This window comes from Lygodium microphyllum, chromosome 24 (genome assembly GCF_053477565.2).
Source record: "Lygodium microphyllum isolate KBCC chromosome 24, Lygodium_microphyllum_v1.1.10, whole genome shotgun sequence".
Lineage (NCBI taxonomy): Eukaryota > Viridiplantae > Streptophyta > Polypodiopsida > Schizaeales > Lygodiaceae > Lygodium > Lygodium microphyllum.
The window spans coordinates 16,644,721-16,666,837 of record NC_141158.1 but is presented as its reverse complement, the minus strand read 5'-3'; the positions used below and the strand labels follow the sequence as shown (position 1 = coordinate 16,666,837).

The window sequence follows — 22,117 nt, the reverse complement described above, 5'->3', positions numbered from 1 at the left end:
CAACTTCCATTTGAGCTACCTACAATATGGATTCACCATTGGCTGCCATTGCTTCATCTCTTGAGGCTCATATCGGTCATCTATTGCTCTAGTACTCATCATGACCTCTTTAGGCCTGATCTAGGACCTTGGTAGAGGTCATTCATCACTATTTTAAGCCCTACTATGGGCAGCAAAGGTAGCAGTAACTCCATGCCACTTTGTGCTCATTTGCAGGCTATTTGGGACAGTAACACTCCTCTAACATTTCCTCCTCATTGAGTTGCTCACTGAGCACTTACAACTACTCTTGGATGCTCAACATTGGCTTTGACCCTTGGCATTGAGATTGAGTAGCTGGTATTCATCTCACTGATTGTGTATTCAGCATATAGTCTGTCACAAATAGGGCAGCCCCCTATCATTGATGCCTCTTGCTTAGTGGTGATGTATAAATGATTCCCATTCATGCTTGGTTGATACCCATACATTCGGGGAAGCTTACCCACCATTGATTGGAGATCATTTTGGAACTAATTTGAGCACTATTCTTGCTCAATTTGATAGTGATCTAGTTGGTGTTTATAACAAGACTAAAGCTTATTTTATCAGTGAAAGAAAATGTCTATTGCTCTCATGTGCTTACCAACTATTAGCCATGATGTATTGATGCTTATAGATGATGTGACATGATTTTTCATGGTTCTACAATGCTTTTGAGCAGTGATTGAAGCTCATTTTTCATTAACATTATCTATCATTTGCTATAGCAAGCATCCACTTGAGACAGTTTTTTTATGCCTATTACCTTTGGATGATACTCGGGCTATCTGCTTGGATGTTAGATGTTTGATATGGATGCTATATGTCCTAACTATGTATGAGGGACATTTGGGCTTCGTCTTGACTTGCATTGAGTTATTCTGGAGCTTTGGATAATGACATTGGTCTGTTAGTCATTGCCTTAGATACTACAATGGATGCTTTGCTGACCAACTTGACTTGGATGCTCCTGGATATATACAACTTGGATCTTCGATGTATGGATGCCTTCCACATGATGTTTTGAGCTTTGTTTGCTCATCTAGCATTTGACTTTTGTTCCAACAAGAACCACTACTTTCCACTTGGATATTACATTGAGCATTTGGTTACGTTGTTGAGCTTGAAGGTCTTCTAGTGAGATCATGCGACTTGGTGACATGTACATGCTCTTGTCATGCTTTATGTATGTAGTTGATGCTTAGTGGGATGATCTGACATTCCTCTTGGGCTGGCACCTATCTGTGTCACACGTTATTATCCGTGATGTATGCATCTTGGTTGGTTATGTATTGAGCTTTTGTTACATTTCTCAGTCTGTTGTGCCTTTAGTTGGTCTCTTTTGTTACCCATGAGATGCACTCTATGCATGATGGTTATGCCTATGGGATGTATCTCAATTTGACACATTGATTCTTTGATAGTTCTCGATGCCAATTGCATATTCACTCATTGCTAGTTGGAGCTATTCCCTGGTAGTTGCAGTTTGTCTTATATTAGTGATTGCCCATCTTTGGCATTGACTTCTTATTGTTATAGTTCATTTTTAACATGCTATAATTATAGTTTACTACACTATTTATGCAAGCAATCACTTTCATTTGGCAGTTCTTTGCATTGAGTTTGTGGAAAGATCATTATTTTGTCATTACCCCTTGTTTTTAACTTGATTTAGCAATGATTTTAGGGCTAATTTAGTAATTATAGCAACATGCTTTGATAGTTTGTACACTTGTTTGTCTTCATTATGGTTTAGTAATTATAACAGCTTGCTTTGATAGTTTGTGCACTTTTTTTCCTTCATTGTGATTGGTGGCTCGAGTAATAGTGCTATCTTTAATATTAACAAGATGGATGGCACCAATTAGAGCTATTGGAAGGCCCAAATCTAGCAAGTTTTAGTGCAACAAATGTAGGTTAGGCCTTTGAAACATAAGGGTATCAAGCCTAAAATTATTGATGCAAAGGATTGGGTTGAATTAGATGAGCTATGTAAGTTTTCCATCATATTGTCCCTCTCTAAGAAAGTGTTCCATAAGGTTGTCTCTAATGGGTAGTTTGCATGGGACTTATGTGAAAAGATTCGCAATGTTTATGACCAATAAAGCCCCACTTCTCAGATGTATTGGTTGAAGGAACTCCTAGACCTTCGTGTATGAAGGAGGTCACTTCTATGTCAACTCACTTAAATGAGTTTCATTCCATTATCAGTTGTTTGTCTTCTCAAGAGATTGAATTCAAGGGTACTCTAGTTCCCTTATTCCTCTTAGTTATACCACATGAATCATGGGATACATTTCATACTACTATATGTGCCAACATGCTTACATATGGGGTATAGTTGTAAGATGTAGAGGATGTACTCTTGACTGAAGAGGTTAACAAAAAGAACATCGATGCTTCCCATAACTCTCATCCTTTGACAGTTAGAGGTAATAATGGTAGGGGCAGTAATGCCCGCTGTGGGAGATACTCTCAATAGTCTCACTCTTAATCACGTGGATAGTCTCGCAATAAGTCCCATGGCCGCACCGTCAATCCTTATTGATTTGTCATTACTGTGGGAAAGCAAGGCATATTCGATCACAGTGCCATAAAATATGTGAAGACAAATGCAAGGAAAAGAGAAAGGGTAAAGTACAAGATAAAAATAATTATCACAGCATTGTCCCTAGCAAGTTCAACGTTAAGATTGAAGAGATTAATGTCGTGCGGACTGATTTTGATAATGATTTTATACTTGGAACTTCTTCTCTTGATACTTCATGGATGGCTGATGCTTTACCAAGGTTTACTCAGTGTTTGTTGATAGATTTAGGGGCTTTCTTCCATGTGACCCCTCATAGAGAGTGGTTTCATTCATATCACAATATGACTGGATCTGTCCATTTGGGTAATGACCTAGAACTCGAGATAGTTGGTATTAGTGATGTCCAAATGCAGTTCGGTTCAGGTTGCATATTTACTATTCATGATGTGCGTTATGTAGTGGCTCTCACGAAGAGCCTTATCTCTGTTGGCACTTTGGATGATGCAAGTTATGTAGTTTCTTTTAGTGATTCCTCATGGAAGATTACTTGTGGGAATTTTGTCATTGCACATAGTGCTAAGTCCAATACTCTCTATCCCTTGCTTGTATCTGGGGCAATCGATTGCATTTTGGAAGTGGATGGAGTTTCACATGTATCTCCATAGCAATGTCACCTTGGGCACATGTCCTTGAAAGGACTGAAAATGCTTACCCATTTGTAGTATCTTGAGCCCCTTGACTATAAATTTTTTGAGTCTTGTGATCATTGTTTATATGGCATGCAAATATACAATTCACATAAAAATTTTGGTATGCCATACTGCATGGGTGAGCCTTTGGCTCTTGTTCATTTGGATATATGTGGTCCCGTGCCTTACAAGTCATTAGGTAGCGCGGAATATTTCGTTACTTTCATTGATAACTATACGCATAAGGTTTGGGCATATCCTATTCAGTAGAAATTAAAAGTCTTGCCTACATTTTAGTATTGGCTTGCTTTGGTTGAGAACATGTCCAGGTATATGCTCAAATGCCTAAGGTTAGATAATGGGAGTGAGTATGCCCAGGGAGGTCAGTCATAAATATATATATGTATCACGTGGGTTCAATATAAGGGATTTTTAAAATATCATTTCTATACATTTTTTTACATACAAAAGGTTCCCATATAAAGGGGTTACTTACAGATTGAGTAAAGAAGGGTTATATTTTATTAAGAAAGAATTCACAAACAAGGATATTTATAAATAGGCCTTGAACGCACGTGATATGGAGGGTATACATATAGTGAATTACCCAGGTGAGTATGTCTCTCAAGCCTTTTAGCAATTTTATGATGAGAGGGGTATTAAGCATCAATTGACTACCCTATACACCCCAATCCATAATGGTAGGGCTGAGCACATGAATAGGACAATTCAGGAGTGAGTTCATGATATGCTTAGCCCAGGAAGGCTTACCATAGTATTTGGGGGTAAGATAGTTACTACTACCATATACTTGATAAATTAGTTTCCATGTACTGCTCTTGGCTATCAGGTTGCAGAGGAGGTATGGTTTGAAAAACCTCCCTCATATACTCATTTGTGTATCTTTGGTTGTGAGGTCTTCTGCCATGTTCCCAAGGATAAGCACAATAAGTTGGATTCTAAGTTTAGAAAATATATCTTTCTTGGTTATGGTGATGTAGGTGAGATGGCTATTGCCTATGAGATTTGCAGGCTTGGAAGGTCATCCATAGCCATGATGTTATTTTCCATGAGGAGAAAATACATAAGCAGCCTCAGCATATTGTTGAGATACGAAACGTGACATTTTAGGAGGAGCCTCCATCTACTGTATAGTTAGCTAGACAACCTGCAATAGCAGCTCATGCCCCAATGGTCTAGGTCCCTGATGCTCCATAGGATGTACAAGTCCCACAACCAGTTTTGAGGCAGTCTACTAGAGATAGACAACAACCTGCACAATTTGAGCCCTCTATGGATTATGCCATGGTGACAAATGTTGGTGAGCCTCTTACTTTATAATGAGGCCATGTGCAGAGGTGATAGTCACTCTTGGGAGAAGGCCATGCAGTCAAAATATGACTCATTGCAGGAAAATCATATGTGGGATTTGGTTCCTTTCCCTAGTGGCAAGCATGCTTTGCCATATAAGTGGATGTACAAGTTGGAAAGTATCCATGGACACCCTAAGCTAGGATACAAGGCCATATTGGTTGCTAAGGGCTTTAAGAAAGAATATGGTGTGGACTTTGATGAAGTCTTTTCTCCTGTTATGAAATTGACTGCCCTATGCTTGGTACTGGCTTTGGGTGCTCAACATCTAGTGTGCAAATTGAGGAAAAGCCTTTATGGCCTTAAGGAATCACCTAGGGAATGATATCACAAGTTTGATGCCTTTATGCATTCACAGGGATATTCCCATAGTTTGTTTATATAAGAAGAAGGCTCTGATGGCAACCTTATGATTTTGATCCTTTATGTCGATGATATGTTGATTGCTAGGAGTGCTCATGATGAGTTGGATGCCTTGAAAGGTCATCTCAAGAAGAGCTTTGAGATGAAGGACATGGGACAGGGCCTCACAGATTCTTGGGATACACATTATGCACGATCACTCTAAGGGGCTTCTCTACTTTTCACAAAAGGAGTACATCTAGAAGGTCCTTGAGCGGTTTCATATGCAAGATGTTAAGCCTTTTGGTAGTCCTTTGCCTTCTCACATGAAGGTTAGTCAAAAACCGATTATCTGCTGTCTGATGAGCAGAAGCCCAATATGGCTAAGATCCCTTATGCATCGACAATGGGTAGTTTGATGTATGCCATGATAGCCACTCGTCTAGACATAGCATTTGCAGTAGGTGTTGTGGCACGCTATATGGCTACACCTGGCAGATGGCAATGGGATACCATCAAGGATATCATGCGGCAACACCAAAAAGGCACAACAGCTATGTACATATGTATGGTGGCCAATATACAGAAGTCATGGGATACACTGACTCTGATTATATAGGACATGCAAACAGTAGAAAGTCCACCTTTAGCCACGACTTCACCTTTGCTAGAGTGATGTTTCTTGGATGTCTAGGATGCAGAAATACATGGCTCTATCTACTTCAAATCCAGAGCATGTTGCAACCACAACTGAGGCTTGCAAGGAGGCTCTTTGGTTAGGCTGTCTAGTGGTAGACCTTCGCATTACTGATGTGGTCCCTACACTGCATTTAGATTCTATGAGTGCTATTTAGTTGGCCAAGAATCCGGTATTCCATGCAAAGACAAAGCACATTGAGATGCATTATCACTTTATTTGAGAGGTCATCGAGGATAAGTCCATTGAGCTTATCAAGATCTCAACTAATCAAAATCTTATAGATTCGCTCACCCAAAGTTAGGAATCTAATGGGCATTGAATGAGATGACATCTTTCCTCATCCGATCTCTCCTCACTAGGGGCACATTCACCTTTAAGTGGAAGGTTGTTGGGGGTAAAAGCACCTGTGTTAAAAGGGAAGTGGAACCACCCAGGAGGAAGAAGCTTGGCTGGGCCTTCCTTTATTCAAACTATCACTAAAAGAATAAAGAATAAGTAACTGTGACGGGTGCCCACCACCTGCAGTGTGCAAGTGGCAAGTACTGTCAGTGTAGTAATACATAGGTGGCTAGGTGGTGCCTTTACCCCCAACAACCTCCCACTTAAAGGTGAATCTGCCCCAGTGAAAGAGAGAAAAGAAAAGACAGTACAACATGTACACATGTACAACAGGATGAGGAAAAAGACGTCATCTCATCCAATGCCCATCAATCTCTTGAGGAAGGCAAAGTGCTCTGTAGTGAGGCTCTTCGTGAGTAAGTCTGCAGGATTTTGCTCAATCGGAATTTTGACAAAGTCAACAGACTTGTCCTCAATAACCTCACGAATGAAGTGATAGCTCACCTCAATATGTTTTGTCTTCGCATGGAAGACCGGATTCTTGGCCAACTGAATGGCACTCATAGAATCCGAATGTAGTGTAAGAATAGCATATGTCATACCAAGGTTTGCAATCAAACAGCCTAACCAAATAGCCTCCTTGCAAGCCTTTATGGCTGCAATATACTCGGCCTCTATAGTAGAAAGGGCCGTACACTTTTGCCCTCTGGACATCCAAGAGATAACCCCTCCAACATAAGTGAAGACATAGCCAGAAGTGGACTTCCTACCATCTACATGTCCTGCATAATCAGAGTCAGTGTACCCCACGACTCCTATATCTTGGCTGCCATAGCAAAGGAACATATCTGTTGTGCCCTTCAGGTACCTCATGATACCCTTCATGGCAACCTAATGTTTCTTGCCAGGTGTAGCCATACTGCAAAAGCAATATCTGGATAGGTGGCTATCATGGCATACATAAGACTACCCACGGCTGATGCACAGGGAATCTTGGCCATCTCGGCCCTCTGCTCGTCTGTCTGTGGACAATCGGCCTATGAAACCTTCACATGAGAAGGTAATGGACACCCAATAGGCTTAACATCCTGCATAGGGAAGTGCTCAAGGACTTTATGAATGTACTCCCTCTATGACAGATAGAGGAGTCCCTGAGATCTATCGTGCGTAATGCGCATACCAAGTATATGAGAGGCCTGTCCCAGATCTTTCATCTCAAAGCTCTTCTTGAGTTGAGCCTTGAGAGCATCTAGCTCCTCATGAGCTGTCCTTGCTAAAAGCATGCTATCCACATAGAGTACCAAAATCAGTAAAGAACCGTCACAGGCTTTCTTTGTGTATAAGCACGGATCCATAGCACTGCGGCTGTAGCCCTCTAACTGTATGAATGCATCAAACTTATGGTACCATTCCCTAGGTGCCCACTTCAATCCGTATAGACTCTTCTTTAGCTTGCACACTAGGTGTTCCCTACTAGGGTCTGCAAAGCCCTTAGGCTGCTCCATGTAAATCTCATCATGCAAGTCTCCATGTAAAAAAGCTGTCTTGACATCCATCTGGTACAAGTCCAGGTCATGCTGTGCAACCAAGGCCAAGACTAAGTCTAGGAGGTGGTCATCTTGACCTCAGGAGAAAAGACTTCTTCAAAGTCAACACCATGCTTCTCCTTAAAACCCTTAGCAGCCAATCGAGCCTTATATGCCAGCTTGGGGTGTCTAAGGGTACTTTTCAGCTTGTACACCCACTTGCATGGTAAAGTCTTCTTACCTTAAGGCAAGGAAACCAAATCCCAAGTCTGATTCTTATGCAATGAGTCAAGCTCAGACTGCATAGCCCTCTCCCAAGAGTGACAATCACCCCTGCGCATAGCCTCATCATAAGTGAGAGGCTCTCCTGCATCTGTAACCAGTACATAATCCATAGAGGGCGCAAAACGGTTAGGAGGTCGTCTATCTCTAGTAGAACACCTCAACCCAGGCTCTGCTACCTGACTAACATCCCGTCTAACATCAGCATGTCCAACATCTAGGCCATGAGCATAAGGTGATGCTGCATGCTGTTTAGCTGGCCATGGAGCGGGTTGAATGGGAGCAGGTGGCTCCTCTTGAAAGATAACTCTGCGTACCTCAACCACTTTCTCAGGCTGCATATGCATTTTGTCCGCATGAAAGATGACATCATGGCTGCGGATCACTTTTCACACCTATGGATCCTATAGATGATAACCCATCTCTCCTGCATCTCCATAGCCAATGAAAATCCATTTGACACTTTTAGGATCCAGCTTATTACGTTTGTCCTTGGACACATGGAAGAATGCCTCACATCCAAAGACATGCAAATGATCATAAGAGGGGGGCTTGCCTGCCCATACCTCCTCTACAACCTAAAAATCAATGCCACTGCCAGGAGACTTGTTAATGAGATACACTACAGTAGTAACTGTCTCAACCCAAAAGTGTTGCAGTAAGCCAGTCTGGCTAAGCATGTTATGGACCCTTTCCTGAATGGTCCTATTCATGCGTGCAACCATACCATTCTGGAGAGGGGTGTAAGGGGCGGTCAACTGATGCTTAATACCCCGCTCATCACAAAACTACTCAAAAGCACGTGATACATACTCACCCCCATTATCTGAACTTAGGCATTTTAGCCTTTTCCCAGCCTGGTTCTCTACCAATGCAAGCCAACGCTGAAATGTGTCTAAGACATCGGATTTTCTCTTTATGGGATAAGCCCAAACCTTACGTGAGTAATCGTCTATGAAAGTAACAAAGTACTTTGCCCCACACCGAGTGACTAACAGGGCATGGGCCCACATACATCTGAGTGCACAAGAGCCAAGGGCGCACCCATGCATTTCTTACCAAACTTTTTATGTGTATTTCCAGTCTGCCTGCCATACAGAAGAAGCCTAATTTATCATCGATGACAAAGTGTAATGCAAAGAGTCAAAAGGTGGAAGATACTGCAAAGCACGGAGCATTTTCATTCCTTTAAGAGAAATATGCCCCAAACGAGCATGCCAAAGGGATACATGGGAAATAGAACCCACAGACAAAACATGATCCAATGTAGCTCCAGATACAAGTAAGGGATAGAGGTTGCTAGACTTGGCACCTCTTGCAAGCACAAGCCTGCCACGAGTAATCTTCCATGCAGAGTTTTCAAAAGACACAAAATACCCTGCATCATCAAGCTATCCAACTAACATAAGGCTACGAGTCAATGCAGGTACATGGCATACATCATGCAAAACAAAAGAACTACCAGAAGAAAACTATAGCCTAACATATCCAATGCTCACAATGTCAAGAAACCTGTCATCACCAAGACGGACAGAACCAGACATGGTACGATAGGTATGAAACCAATCTCTACAAGATGTCACATGAAATGACGCACCCGAATCCAAGAGCCAACACTACGCATACATAGAATGTATCTCAAAAGCCTGTAAGGCATTGCATGAAGAAGTTGCAAGTATGTAATCATTATCTGAATTAGTGGCCTGCATGACATTAACCTCTTCTATCTTCACACTGGACTTTGCAAGTACAATGCTGTGCTCAGAAGACTTTTCGTACACTTTCTCTTTTCCCTTTTCCTTGCACTTATCAACGTGCATTTTATGGCACTGCGGCCTAATATGTCATGCTTTCCCACAATAATGACAGGTAAGATTAGACTTTCGTCCACGAGACTTACTACGACCATGTGACTTGGACTTGGACTTTTGAGAGTCCCTGCCCTTATGATCATTATCATACCTGCCATGTCTACCACCTCTAGCGGTCAATGCATGTGAAGATCGGGAAGCATAATTCTTTCTTCTGTTGATTTCCTCAGTCAATAAAGCACTCTCAACATCTTTGATTTTTAGCCCATCAAGCTTGTTCGTGCATATGGCAGTACGGAAGACATCCCATGATTTAGGCAAGTGGCCAAGCAGAAAAGCGGGTGCAAGTTGTCTTTGAACTCAATACCCTGTGACAATAGACTCTTCATGATAGCATGAAACTGACTGAAATGAGATGAAAGGGAGGTCCCCTCCTTCATGCGAAGGTCCATTAACTGCTTCAGCCAATACATCTGTGATGCAGGACTCTACTGCACATAAAGCTCTTGAATCTTCTCCCATAAATCCCATGCACTCTGATTTTCATCTTCAACAACATTATGATGGACCTCTTATGAGAGTGACAAGATAATGGTAGACTTGCATAGCTCATCAACTTCCATCCAAACATCATCATCCATATCCTCGAGTTTAACAGCCTTGAAACACAAGGCTTTAATCTCCAACTTCTGCACCAAAACCTGCCATATTTGGGACTTCCAATACCCATAGTTGGTATCATCCAATTTGGCAATGTTAAAGGGAGCTGTGTCTTTTAGATGACCAGCCATATTGTCCCAAATCAAAGTAAAAAAGTAAAATTGCAGGTTGTTGTAACTAGCAGAAAATACACATAAACCACTGTTAAAGCTGGCTAAAAGAGTGGATATCGCCAAGAGAAGCACCTGTCCACCAAGTATGACCAAGACAACATCAAATAGTAAGCATTACCCTCATAGAAGTGCTCAAAATCTACAGATTTCAACTTGCTGTAATAAATGACAGCAGTATGCAAAATTGTCCCAAAATGAAGTAATCACTGATACATATGTCACTGCAATTGCCAGGTAGCAAGATACATCCAACAGTGAGTGTCAAGGGGCAAGAAGGTACCAAGAACTGTCAAACTAATCACCTGTCAGGCAAGAGACATCTCATAGGTCTAGAAGTCATGCATGCAATGGGTCTCGGGCTAAGAGAAGAGACCAAGCACAAGCACAAGCACAACTGATAGAGTAAGAAGCTCAATGCATAACCATCCAAGATGCATACAAAACTGACAAACCTCTAATAGAGATAGGTGCCTGACCTAATAGATGTATCAAATCAGCCCACTACAGACTAACTGCAAACATAAAGCTCTCAAGAGAGCAAATGCATGCAACTGTCCCACAAGCTCAAGCTCAAGTGTAAACAAGACTTTGTGTACATTCGAGGATACTAAGAGGCTCCCACCGGAAGTAAAGTTAGATGCAAAGAGAGCAAGCACGCTCGAATACATAGCATCAGACATGCCAAATCCCAATAGGGTACATCCAGAGCATAAATCCCAAGCTAGACCTGTAAAGCATAAGCCTGAAAGCATTCAAAGAGCATGTAACTAACAACCAAATGTAATGCCCAGTAGGTCCAAAATGCTCAAATACATGTGAAGATGAAGCTCCAAGTTACTGTCAAGCATGGGCAAACCAAGTGGCATCCATCTCTGACCAAAGCATAAATGCAAGAAGCCGAAATGTCAAGCAATGACAATAGGCATAGACCGGTCCAAAGCATGCCAACTGAAGCCAAATGCAAGTGAAGAACGACCAAGTTGGAGCCTAATCCAAGCCCAAAAGCATTCCGGAACTAAAAAGAAGCATTTGATAATCTCCAAATACATCGGTATGATCATTCAAACCTCCAGTAAGCACCCCGTATCCAAGAACTAATGCATACATCAAGTAAATGAGCTTTAGCCCACTGTATTACAGCAACATATTTACTGTTAAATGAAGCTCAAACGATGCCCAAATTTGCTCCAAATCAGTCCCAAAGCATAGACATAGCATCCCATAATATCCAAGCATCAGCGGGCATCGATAAGCATCAAACGGGCAATGCCAAGAAGCATCAAACAGTAAATGTCAAGTCCTGCCCTGTTTTAATAGTCATGGACTGTATATACAGCAAGGGCTGAAGGGGGAAGCACTTGAATTGATTATCGGGAGCCAAGCACTAATGCTGGGGAGTCCAACAATGATCGTGAAGGTTGCCAAGAGTGCCGGGAAGCCGGGAAATGCCAGAAGCAGGTCAGCCCACCCAGCCCCCTAAAAATGCACTGCATTTTGCATTGGTTGTTCCTAGGGGCTAGGGGGTCTTCAACAATGCTTAGGGGCACTTGGCAATGTCGAGCAGGCTGCGATGCAACCCTGGAATATACCAATGAAGTCCGGAAAGCTTGGGGAGGAGGCGGGAGATCAAAACATACCTACAAATGAAGGTGCCATGGCTGCCATTGAAGCTCGAGTTGAAGCTCTTCAAATCCGGGCTGAAGAAAATGCCGAGAAAGCTTCAATGCCTTTGCTTTGATACCAATTGAAAGGGAAGTGGAACCCAGGAGGAAGAAGCTTGGCGGTCAGAGCTATGGCGGATGGAGAGCAAGAGCAAGGGTGAGAGTAAAACTCAAAGTGGGAACTCCAACAACCACAATGTGTGGCCAGGCCTTCCTTTATTCAAACTGTCACTAAAAGAATAAAGAATAAGTGACTCTGACGGGCGCCCGCCACCTGCAGTGTGCAGTGGCGGGTATTGTCAATGTAGGAATACACGGGCGGCTAGGCGGAGGCGCCTTTACCCCCAATATGTGCCTAGCTACTCGTGTATTAGTTACACTAACAATACATGCATACCCATATATTTGTACATTGCAGGTGGTGGGCATTGTTACTTTATTCTTTATACTTTCAGCAACATTTGAATAAAGAAAAGACCAGTCACACATTGTGACTATTGGAGTTTCCACATCTTGTGTCTCTCTCTCTCTTGCTCTTGCTCCTTCCACCATAGCTCTTGCTTCTGCTCCATGCTTCCACTTTAGGGCACACCTCCCTTCAGGCTAATGGTTGTGGTGGCAATATGCCATAATGCTTACGACATAAACAAGGTAGATGGTAAGATATAATGAAGGGGATGGCAACCGAGTTATGCCCATGATACCTATAACACAGTGTGGTTTGCATTAGTTCTTACAAATCTTCTTTCTAGTCAATTTGCAGGTACCAGGTGGAACCCCTGTATATCTTCTCATATAGAGTGTTTGTTCATCCAACTATGCAACGTTTGATCCTACTTGTCATTACATTGTAATACTCGAAAATTTGTGATGTAATGTGGAAGCATGGAATCTAGTTTTACTATGTATACCTTGCTAGGTCTTGTTGAAATATGTATTTCTTTTGCTTTGTTGTAACACACAAATGGTAAGCTTTTTGTTTAATGTCATAGTGGATTATACTTTATGGGTGCATCTACATCTCTATAAACACATAGGTATAAACTCATGTTGCCAAATTTTTATTTATAGAGCCTAAGTATTTAGCAAATAGCATCATAATATGCACCCATTTATATTTTTCCAAGAAAGGAAAGAACTCGTGCTACGTAAAAAATGTAATGTTACTAAGTCACAACTTTAGTGAGTTCTACAATGATACATTTTTGGATAGATCTTAACCACAATGAGAGGGTAATATAGTGATACTAAGGATACATGACTTGAAAGATTTACAAGAATAAACTCGTATAAAAGTAATGTAACATGTAAGGAATTTTTAATAATTTCAAGTAGCTAAAAATATACACCATAGATGCTACATGCCCATCATGTCACTTAGGAGTAAAAGATTCAAGGAGCAACAATCTACTCAGTCCCAATGGATGTTTCTAAATATTGCACGTATTTACTATCTATATACTTTAGAATGCATATTTTTATTCCAATACTTTAAATGATGTAAGATGGTAATCCAACACTTAAAAGGATGTGACAAGGTTTGAATAAATGCCTACATGTTGACCTTATTCTTAAACTTGTCTTTTTCATTTCAAAACATCAACAGTTGCAATTTTCATCGAGAAACTATTCATTCACATTGATTTTTCCATGTCATTGAAGATGTTAAGTGCATTGATAAATGTTGATTTGCATCGAGTTTTCATGTGGTTGATTCACATCAATTATTTAGTAAGCATTAATTGTACTTATGCAAGATAGAGAATGAGATATATTAAGAGGTGCACAAATAGTATTATAATGCACAAAGAGAGAGAGAGAGAGAGAGAGAGAGAGAGAGAGAGAGAGAGAGAGAGAGAGAGAGAGAGAGAGAGAGAGAGAGAGAGAGAGAGAGAGAGAGAGAGAGAATCTCCACACATTCAACATCTCACAAGTGAATACATTATTGCATTTAGACAAGCATGTTATCTATTAAAGCATATAAATATATATGATTAATTACATGCTTCTATAGACCAACTAGTTGGCTAAGGTGTACATGATCCTTGTGGCTTATGAGGCATGGGTTGATGAGTCCCCATTGTCATATATTCCTCCCACCACCATGCCCCCACACCACCCCTTAGTGAAATTTAAGAAAGTTGAATTTAAATTGTAAAAAAATGTAGCCTAACATAAGAAAGTTACATTTAAAGATGAGCTAAGAAAGTTGAAAAATTTGAACAATTTGCTTTCTATTTTTGTGTTTGTTATCTCATCATGTTTTGATACATCGAGCTATACCAGTGAGTTGTGCCTTGACATGAAGTTGTTGTGTTGAGGTTTTGACTATGACCATGTATTCCAAAGGTATGGCTACAGTTGTCTCACACTTGGGGTTAGTAAGGGGAGTGGAACCCTACTTCCATGACCAATCCCTAATTGCAATCATGAGGTAAAGGTGAGTGGGTTTAGCTTCACCCCATGCTAACCTTGCTAGCACCTTTGATAAAGTCGATGCTAATGCAATGCTAGTAGGGTGAAGGGAAATGCTCCTCTTCGCTTTATAGCAGTTGCTAGGTTGAGCCCTCTCTGTCAACCCCATTAGTGCATCTAGTGAGAATGTTTCTTTTTAATTTTCATATTTGAATGGTAGGCATTGACTCCTCCTCTTTGTGTTGTGGTGTGACCTTAGGGTGAGGGGGATATGGTTATTTAGCGGTTTGCTTCCCTCACCTTGGGGTGTGGCTCTTAGAGCTGTGTCACACCAACGGTTTGTGGGGGAGTCAAACCTCACTCTCCCTACTGACCCTTGGTGGCACTCAACAGCCACATGGTGAGTGGGGTTAGCTTCATCCCACAATCACGTTGGTAGCAACTTGAAAAAATGAAGTGCTAATGCAATGCTAGCAAGGTGAAGGGAAATGCTCCTCTTTGATTGGGTAGTGAACGCCGAACGGCAAGCCAAGCCATCTGTCAGCCAAGTCAACTCATCCAATGAGAATAGTTCCATAATTTTCCCCCTCTAAATGATTGCCATAAACACATTGATTATGGCTGTATTTCCTTATCCTGTCCTTTGGGCAATGGGCCTCCGGGAGGGGGGGGGATTTTTTCGTTGTTTGCCCCGCTCAGCCTGGGGCAATCTAATTTTAAGCTTTCTCGGGAAAAAAAGGAAAAGAGAAAAATTAAAATGTGAAGGTCTCTGACGTCGTTGAAAAGCCGCGCGTGCTGGAGCTGGCGACTGAGACTAAGTGAGTTGCTTGTGGGCCAAGGAACTGCGGCACTTTTACAACAATTGTCAGTGAATACGTAAGAAGAACAATTGCGATTTCCGCGACTTTTTCAAAACGCACAAGTTCAACATTTAAACACGCGTTTGAAACCAAAATATTTATTTTTATAAATACTTAATTAGAGTCGGCGACTCGGCGGCGCGGACCCAATCTCCATTCGTATTCTTGTCTCTCACATTCTCCCTTTTTTTTTTTCGTAAACTCTCACATTCTCCCTCTTTTTTTTTTCGTAAATCTCACATTCTCCCTCTCTCTCTCTCTCTCGCTCTCTCTCTGTGTCTCGGTCTCTCTCTCGCTCTCTCGCGATCGACGATCGTTCTGGGGGAGAGGGACTCGACGGAGAATCGCACCCTACGCCATATCAAAGATAGACGGACGAAGCGCTCTTACTTTCCAATATACTTTTCGCCGCATGTTAATTGCCTGGAGCTCCTCCTCCTGCTGAGATTGCTGCAGCAGTTGTTATTTCTGCTGGTTCTTCTAGTCGTTTCCCACTTCGTGAGATCATCTGAGCACTGTGCCTTCCTCTGATCTGTGTCTGGGCATCATCTGTACTACTGCTGCACGCGATGGCGATCGGATCGATGGTGGCTCCGACGATGATGCAGCCCGCCTCGGCGTCTGATAATTGGAGGAGAACAGGCTCATCATCATCATCAGGCTCGTCCCCCTTTCCCCTTGTTGGTAATCCAATGATGATCAAATGCCCCTTCCTGAGAGCTCTCTGCATGGACCTCCCAGCCGCCACTCGACCTGTTGGCAAGTGTCCCTTCCTCGCTAGGGCGTTTGCTGACACCCCCGATGCGCGGGGCGACAATGTCAATGTTGATCATGGCCGCAGCAGCCCCGGCCCTCAGCAGTTGCAGCCCGTTTTACCTGAGCATGGCCCTGAGTCTCAGCTCTTAACCATCCATGCTCTGGGCGGGCGTTCTGATAGTACCCCTCACCTGGATCGACCCTACCTCCCTGGCTGCACAGTCGAGGACGCGGACACTGCAGCTCCCACAGGCCGGCGTGCAGATGCCAATCACCCCTCAACGATGTCGTTTGATCCTATGCACATCAACAGCAGCAGCAGCAGCACGCTCCTGGTTGTAGGCCTCAGTGTGCACACTGCATCGATCGACATGCGGGAACGTCTGTCTATCCCCCAGGCAGATTGGGCCTCTTCCATTGACCAGCTATGCAAGCTTCCTCACATAGCAGAGGCAGGCATTCTCAGCACCTGCAATCGTGTTGAGGTCTACGTCCTTGCCCTATCGCGGCAGCGTGGCATCGACGAGGTCCTGCAGTGGATGTGCCAGCTGAGTGGTGGTATAATTCCACAGCGTGATCTCAGGGAGCATCTATTTGTCCTGCAGGATGCGGATGCCGCACAGCATTTGTTCCGGGTTGCATCAGGACTGGATTCATTGGTCCTAGGGGAAGGCCAAATTCTGGCCCAAGTAAAGCAGGGTCTCAAGGTTGGGCAATCCTCAGAAGGCTTTGGCAGGATCATGACTGGCCTTTTCCAGCGAGCCATTACTGCTGGCAAGCGCGTTCGCAGTCAGACAAGCATCAGCACTGGTCCCGCGTCTGTTAGTTCTGCTGCTGTAGAGCTTGCTGCTTCAGAATTGGATGGATCAGCCAGCCTTTCCACTGCAAATATCTTGATTGTCGGCGCTGGAAAGATGGCACAACTGCTTGTAAAACACCTCATTTCGAAAGGTTGTACGACAATAGCTGTAGTGAACAGAACAGAGAAAACAGTGCAGGAATTGCAAGTGCTATTTCCTCAGGTGACCCTCTCCTATAAGCCTCTCTGTGAACTGGTAGCATGTGTTGGGCAAGCTGATGTTATTTTCACTTGTACTGCCTCTAAAGATCCTCTTCTTTGCAAATCAGCTGTGGAGGCTCTTCCACCAGCAGCCAGTCATGTAGCTGGTGTCAGGCACTTTATTGATATATCCGTGCCGCGAAATGTGTCCAATTGTGTTGCAGAACTGGCCACATCTGTCGTCCATAATGTGGATGATTTAGAGGAAGTGGTTGCAGCAAATAAGGAAGAAAGAAGCAGAAAGGCTTTGGAAGCACAGGCTGTCATTGATGAAGAGATCAAGAGTTTTATTGCATGGAGAAGCTCATTAAAGACACTTCCCACCATCAAAAAACTGAGGGCTTATGCCGAGAAGGTTCGGGCAGATGAGATGCAAAAGTGTTTGGGGAAGATGGTGAAACAAGGTAGCAGTCTGACACCAAAAGAGAAGCAGATGATTGAGGAAATGAGCAAGGCAATCGTAAATAAGTTGCTGCATGGTCCAATGGCCTCTTTGAGATATGATGGCAGGGACAGCAAGACCTTGGCTGGAACTCTGCAGAACATGCATGCACTGGAACGTATTTTTGAACTGCATTCTGATCATCCAGCAATGATCATGCAGGAGCAAAGCAAAGATTGACACTGATCAACAGTTGAACTGTTGATGTTCATGAAATTGTTTTAGTTGCTTTCAAGTGCGTATCTTGGCTTAGCATTACCATTGTAACCGATTGCTGTAAAGCCTGGCATCACTTATTGGGCTGGTGCACCTAGAAGTAGCCATCTGGATTGGGGTCCTACTTGACTCTGTTCTTTCACTCTCACTTGACAGGTAACCATCAGATTGTACACTAGCATGGTCTCCTTAGACCACCAAAGGGAAGAGGACATCCAAAGTTTTCTGGAAACATGCTCATAAAAAAGGGCGTTTTGCATTTTATATCTTTCACTCACAGTAATTTTGGAAAACTGCAATTTAGTAATAACGCAATAAGAGTGGCCAAGGTGTTAATCTCTTCCAATTACATAATGATACTTGCAAGTTTGCCAGGGTAATTTACTTGGAGGTGATATGAAGACTGTAAGAAGAGGTTTGATTTTGTGGTCGCTGTTTACAAAGGTTATATCAAAGCCACCCATATACCTTTTGAGTGAACCAAGTGGAGACTTGATCTGGTTAGTTGATCCGCGGAGGGTTGTAGTCTGTAGACGACAAAGCCTCCATTGATTATGGAACTTGTTAGGACTATTTTCCCTCGTATATGCTCTCTTTGTAGTGTGCCTGTGTATCACATCGTGTGAAGATGCTTGAAACATTAACCAGAGGCCAAGCTATTCTTGTGACTCAAGTTGGCTTATGTGAACATTGCCATGAACCTTGTGTCATTAAGGCCACATGTAGAACAGGCATATTGTAGCAGGCTTGTCCTTATCACTATCTTCCACGGAGATCTGTCTCCAGAAAGTGTTGCCATTGACAGTGCAGGCTCGTAGCGCGAATCTTGAGAGAAAAAAAGTAAACTTGCGCCATCAAATTTTTTGAAAGGGGTCAATCGCGTTTTTGGCCCCATGCAGAGTTAATCGCGATGGCGTCTGGTGGTACGAAACAAAGGCCACTCCACATTGCGAAATTATGCCACCTCTCACGTGCGACAGATCTGTGCTGGGTGAAACTGTGTCGGCACAATGCGACAGTTGGCTCGGTCCTCATTGTTTTTGCCTTGCTCCTTCGTGGGTCTTGCTTCTCCACCATCTTGCGACGCCTCCACCGCCTCTGCTTGCTCCTCCACCGGTGTTTGCTGCTCCACCATCTATTTGCTCACTCCTCCACTCGGCTCTTCCACCTGTGCTCTAGCCGAGCCTACTCCTCCACCATCTATCTGTCTACTCATCAGCTTGCCTCCATCGATGAGCGGATGGTCATTAGTGTCACCGCCATCCCCACCGCCTCGGCAAACGTTGTCGTCACTGAGACTAGCTCACTCGCTTGCGCTCTCTCTCTCCCCTCCCCTTGTGATGAACCTGCACTCGTTACGCACTCACAGGGCACAGAAAGGTAATACGATATATGAGCTCAAGGTATACTCTTGTATTATTCAATCCAAAAAGCGGGACAACATAGACACATCCCAGGACTACACCTTTGTGACACTGCACATAAGAGGGTTTATCACTAGGTAGTATAGGGAATCACATGTAGTGTGGAAACAAGGCAGGGCTTTGAGTCACTACTACTCCCTATATAGGTGCATTCAGTAGCAACGGCATGGTATAGTTACAAAGCCCTTACACTCACCCCCGCTTATTGGATTGCTGTCCTCAGTAATCTAAGGATATCGCTTTTTATTGACTTATTCGAGGTCTTAACACAACTTTTTCTATCAAACTGGTCAGTGTTTGCCGGTCTATGTGACCGCGAGGTCTTAACAGAGTCTATACTATTAGACTGGCCAGTGTCTATCGCACTAGGACTTGGGGGTCTTAACACAGTCTTTTCTAGCAAGCTGGTCAGTGTCTGTCCATCTAGACTGGATTACTGGGGCTTTGTTAGATTGGCTTCACCCTTGACTCAATTACATTTGAGGAGTGGAGGCATATTGGGGTCTATGATTAATAACCACTTTGTTTGGGTTGGAGAGGCTCAAGGGTCATTGGAAGGAGAGGGGGGGGTTCTTCTCGAGCCAAAGGGCGAAGGCATCTTTGCCGCGTTCGCGAGCCTCCGCTTCTGAGATCCAAGTGGCCTCCTTGAGTAGACACCCACGCCACTTGGTGAGGTATTCGGGGAATCCTCTTTGTTCCCGGCGTCAGAGGAATGCTTTTAATTCAAAGGGGCCGTTGGAATGGAGCATTGGTACGCGCCGTTCCCATTGGTTGTCTAGATAGAACCTGCACAGGAGACGAGTATGAAACACATTATGAATACAAACACTGTTAGATATGATCAATGTTCCACCCTCATTAGGTGCTACCAATGATCCATGGTGCTCAAAGTTGTAAGGCCCCCATTATGAGGAGAAGCCAAATGTGAGCCCGGACATTGGTTGAGTCCTGACTTGTATATCAGATGAGGTTTATGTGATCGGATGGCAAAAAGGTGGTAAAGGGAATATTCCAAGGAATATTCCCTGGCCGACTAGTGAAGGCTCATATGGTAGGTCGGGTCAGCAGGCCGGCCTAATGACCTTCGCGGGCTATGAAAGCTAAACCCCTTCGCAGCCATCTCTCACTCATCTTTCACCCAGTTAGAGTTGTTCCAGCTAGCCTTAAGCTCTTCACCTATCTTCTGTCTAGATCGCCATCTAAGCTTCACACAGTGGAAGCGCACGGGTGGACAGAGCCATCTTTGTATCAGTTGTTTGGAGCTAAAGAATTTACTGATTCTCCTCTTATATGTTGTGTACTCTCTATCTCTTTCTCAGATTTTGTTCGTTGCGCCGTGTAATATTTTACATGGGATCAGAGCCCAAGGGGCTCTAGAGATCGGAGAGTGTGCAAGAGGCAAAGGCTTCAACAGCAAAGAGAAACTATGTCGACTTCCAAAAGCGGTTCTGGCGCATCAGGAAGCGGTGCAGGAGGTGGTGTTGCTGTACCGGCTATTCAAACACTAAGGATTCGTCCACCAACCTTCAGCGAAGGTAAGTTAGATGGTACAAACTACACCTTGTGGAAGTTCAAAATTACAACTATCCTTGATTCTTATGAGCTTCTGGAGACTGTGCTAGGGACTGACGCAGAACCACAGCTTACCCCCGACCCATCAAATCCTAGTGTGATGATTTCTCCGAATGCAGATCTTCTACGAGCTTGGAAACGAAGGAATGCAGATGCATTGTGTGCCTTAGTTACAAGCTATTCTGACAGTGTTTTGACTTTGATTCAGCATACAACCAAAGCGTGAGAGGCTTGGAATGTACTAAGGAGTCAATATGAAACACGAAACCAAACAAGGATTCAAAACTTGGAGAATCAACTAGTAGCGGAGAAGTTTGCTGAAGGAGAGACGGTTGAAGCATCCATCACTCGAATTAAGAATCTGTGTGACCAGCTGGCTGGAGCTGGGATACAAAAGACTAGCGAAGAGCTAGCTCGGAGGTGTCTTCGGATTTGTCCACAAAAGTTTGATGGACTAGTAACTGCCCTTAATACTTAGTGAGACCTCAAGCTTTGACTTTTGAGGATTTTTGTGCATTATTAATGGAGGAGGAGTTGAGGCTGAAAGCCCAAGAAGGAAGCAACAATGGAGATGCTGCATTCTCTGCCAATGCAAAAGGCAAAGGTGCTTCCTCCACAAAAAATGATGGTGACAAAAAGAAGAAGGGCGGCAAGAAGAAGTTTCAAGGAGAGTGCTTCTACTACAAGAAGAAATGACATGCAATTGCAGATTGTCGTGTCAAGAAGGCAGATGAAAAGAATGGTACCCTTAAAAGTAAAGGGAAAGAGACAGCCAATACGGCTGAAGCAGAGTTGGAATTATTCATGGCGACCATTGAGGAAGTGTGCTCCTCGGTGCAAGAAGAATCTACCACTGACTCATGGGTGTTGGATAGTGGGGCCTCCCATCACATGACCAACAAGAAAGGTCTATACAATTCTATGCAGCCTCTACAAGAATCTATCACTGTGACGGTTGGAAATGATGCTAAATGCCCTGCTGCGGGCACAGGTACTATTTCTTTTGTTGCTGCAAATGGTGAAGTCAAAAAGCTTTCAAATGTGTTGTATGTTTCCAAAATCAGGAGAAATCTATTATCAGTTGCTGCCATAACTGATATTGGTCATGAAGTGAGGTTCAAGAAGACAGGTGCAGAAATCATTGATAGTGTTGGCACAATTGTTGGCAAAGGAGAAAGAAGGAACAACCTGTACAGGTGCAGAAATCATTGATAGTGTTGGCACAATTGTTGGCAAAGGAGAAAGAAGGAACAACCTGTATGAGCTA

The 22,117-nt window shown here is 43.3% G+C and overlaps 1 pseudogene; it reads left to right on the top strand.

Annotated features, from left to right (window-relative positions):
• The first annotated feature begins 15,581 nt into the window (after nucleotides 1-15,581).
• Nucleotides 15,582-18,581, top strand: LOC148014878 (glutamyl-tRNA reductase 2 pseudogene; annotated as a pseudogene).
• The last annotated feature ends 3,536 nt before the right edge of the window (nucleotides 18,582-22,117 follow it).